General features: G+C 45.1%; 1 long non-coding RNA gene across 1 annotated transcript; it reads left to right on the forward strand.

Annotated features, from left to right (window-relative positions):
- Positions 1-1,458: 1,458 nt before the first annotated feature.
- On the forward strand, positions 1,459-2,898 carry LOC125522512. The gene is made up of 2 exons (XR_007289793.1): positions 1,459-2,220; positions 2,608-2,898. It is a non-coding gene; the product is annotated as an uncharacterized LOC125522512 (long non-coding RNA).
- Positions 2,899-3,670: the final 772 nt, after the last annotated feature.

Raw genomic sequence — 3,670 nt, forward strand, 5'->3', positions numbered from 1 at the left:
TACTATCTGTTACGCTGTGCACCATGCTAGAGACATGCATAGTAAGTAAGACAACTCCGGTTATCCTCGCGTTGTGCGCGCGATGGCATGAGCAAGTCGTGCAACACGCTGGTCATGTAGCAGCTCGTCGTCCTCCCACTTCCATGATTCTGAGGCAGCCATGGCCGGCTGAAGGCATTTTTGTTGGGACGCTCCTTGTGCCCTGACGTTCTTCACCGCCCAAGTCATACACGTTGCCTCCACACATGCGAGACACCATGCCACATAGAGCCACACACGCAACATGCACCGGCTTCTGGAGTGGAGCACAACGACCATACCCCCCAAAAAACACGTGAGATTCTAATGGGGTGGGGAAAATATGGTACCTCCACGAAACAGCACAAAGAGAACCCCTAACCATCCCAGTGCCTAAACACACCATCGACAATACAGGATGACATTACTAGAGAAAAGCCTAGCAGTAGCGCAGATCTAAGAGCTATCACTAGCGCGGGGCACCACGCTACTGATACAGCGCTACAACTAACGTGTAGCAGTAGTGCGTTTCTGCCCGTGCTACTGCTATAGCTACTTAGCACTAGCGCTATCTATACCAGCGCTACTGCTAAGTGGCTTAGCAATAGCGTTTTCCTATTCAGCGCTAAAGAGCGCTACTACTATATGTTCACATATTTTTTTCTACGTATTTGCAATGTTTTTGTACAGATTTAATACAGTATTCTAATCATATCATAAACTGGCAATATGCTCATCATATCATACACATAATAGTCTCATCATATCATTCAACACAAATCATGTCGTCACATCATAATCATGATATAGCTATACAAGTTGCATGGCATGTCTCATCTATCTATTAAGGACAGTATAACCGCACCTAATCCCTGCCCTCACAGCGATTTGGATTTTCGGCCGTCCATTTTGCTGATTTGGTCATTTCTGGCCGTTAGATATGCTGTCCTAAGGGGCTGCTGCTCCGGAGGAAAAAACCGAGCCCTCTGGTGAACTGGGCTGGACAACCCATTTATCTAACCTAGCAGAAACAGCCCAATAGGGTACTCGTTGCGGTCCTGTCTCCGGAAAGGAAAGGAAACCTCTTCGATCCAGAGAGAACGGATCGGGGTTGCGGGCGACGCCGCCGCCGCGCCGTCTTCGCGTCTTCTTCTGAATGGATCCAGCCAAAGCGCGCAGGATCCTCCCCTTCCCTTACCCCGGCGAGGCAGCCAGGGAGACGGCAAAGAGGTTGGTGAGGACGGAGAGATCCCCTCCCCGCATGGCGATGGTGGGCATGAGGCGACGCCTCCAGTTCCTGCAACGTTGAGGCCTCTCCGCCATCGCGATCTGTAGAACGAAGCCCATCCCGAACACCAGTCGTAGGATGAAGGGATTGTTCAGGGAATGGATCGTGGTGCGCACTTGCGCTACAGAGGGATTGTTCATCTTCCTGTTTAATTTTCTTTTCTTTTCCTAATCCAATCTTCTTTGTGTCCTTTGTAGTAGGGACGTCACCTTGTGCTATTGAAGGATACTGAGAAGAATTTTTTTCTTCAGAGAGAAGGATACCGAGGAGATATTTGATTCCAATTGGTCTAATTGTTGTCAGTGTTCCCCCTCATGATAACTCCCGCATTCTTGATGAATTAAGCATGGAAGGATGGAAAATCTGGATGACGGCCATAGTATTGCAGAGTTCCAGTCAGATCCTTGTTTTATTATTCGTCTTTTGTAGATTGAATTCAACTACATTGAGACAGCACATCAGCCGTGGCACAATAACAAATGGCAGCAGAGGGTTCCCACCTTGATGATTTTTCCGTGTAACCAATCTAAATATTTAAGTGTTGTTATATTGGCAAAATAAAGGCAAGTCATCCATAGCTTTGAATTATTCAATTTCCGATATCTTCACGCTTCCTTGTTTCCTGCTATTTGTATGTAACCTTACAAAATTAGGATTTGGGAGAGATTTCATTTGCCCGTGACGGTAGTTGCTATTTTTTTCAGGTTTGAGAGGAGCCATTTGTGTGCAATAGATCTGAGAGTTGTGCCATGGTTGTCATTTTTGGAGGGCAAGTTTGTCTAACTTGATATGGGCATGGAGCCATCCCTGGGGAGCCAGTCAACCTGGTCCAGCGCATTGTTGGTAGGCTCGGGGTTATCTGGGCATGGTAGACCGCCTCAAGGCCTTCAAGGGCTCCATCGACCTCCATTCAGGTATTATTCATCACCATGACCTATGTCATGTATGAGATACCTGTTAAGCTGTGTGAACACATTGATAGTCTTGTAATGAATTTCTTGCTTCTGCTTTGGCGTTAAATATGTTTAGAGGAATCTGAAGAACTTGATACTTTATGTAAGTCTATATGTATAGGCGCAGCTCTCGGTAGGGCAAGGTTGGGCGCTCGCCCTACCTTGATTTCCAGCTACTCTGTTTTACCTATGCAAGTTAGATTGATCGCTAAACAAATCCTGCGAAACAAAACCCTGTTTATTGGGCCGCAAGCACTGCCATTTTATTGGGCTGTATCTAAGTAGCCACCGATCATGACCACAGTCCACGGACGTTTGATTTCCTTTGTTCGTTCATCCGCGTTCCAGTTCACACGGGTCGACACGAACTGACGGCGATGAACCCCTAGCAGGGATGGCGCGGGTATGGCGGTCAGCAGCGGCATGGGAGGTCATCGGCCAGCAGGAGTGCGGTACGCTGGGGTAGCCCTTCCCGTTCATATACCATATGGTATAGATCAGCAAGCGATCAGTGGCTCGAACGATTTCTTATGCCCACAGGTTTGTAAAGTGTCCCTTTTTTGTTTGTGCATAGAATTGATCCGCCCGAAATGTTTTACGACTTAATATTGTAAAATTAGCGGCGATTCTTTTCTATTATGCCATGCAACTTCCCGACTTTATTCATTTGTCACATTTCACTGTGCATATGTAACTCTTTTACATGGAAAACTATTTGTGTGCATTTTAGTTTGTATTGGCTACTTTAGCTTTTCATCAAAAACAAATTATGCTTTCGTGTCTGCCCCACCTCAATTATTCTCCATCCTCTGCCACTGTATATATCTGATTATTTTCAATATACGACAATTAGTTTCACTCGATCATACGATATGATGTTGCAAGATTGACAAATTTTACATGCTCCTATGTATGGCGTGGAGCGTTTCAGTTTTTCTTAGTACACTTTCCCTGTTTTGAGGAAGCACCACATAAATAGGACTTGAAGATAGTAGTACGAGTATTTCACAATTTCCACATGCCTGAGATGCTTGGCGAACTGAATCTCTGCATATAAACAGTCTGTCATGCTTGCTTTGGTGGTAGGAGAAAGAGATGAAATATTTGTGTTAATGCTATCATGTTCAGAAATCTCTCCTTCCTCTTGTCTTTTTTACTTTGATAAATATTCTATGTTTATTGTCCTAGAGCTTGTAATGGTGTGGCTCGCGCACTAGCTACCTCAGATTGGTGCTGCCCAGGAACATGTAAGCCTATGTAGCTGTCAATTTGTCTAGCTTGTCCCTTGATGAAAAATGTTATATCTCAGTAATGTGTATCTTATGCAATTATTGGTGGTAAATCATGGGCTTGGGTTATGAGAAATCCTGGACTATGTAACTCAGCTAATCCACCAAGAACTAAAGAGAAT

This window comes from Triticum urartu, chromosome 7 (genome assembly GCF_003073215.2).
Source record: "Triticum urartu cultivar G1812 chromosome 7, Tu2.1, whole genome shotgun sequence".
NCBI classification, from domain to species: Eukaryota; Viridiplantae; Streptophyta; class Magnoliopsida; order Poales; family Poaceae; genus Triticum; species Triticum urartu.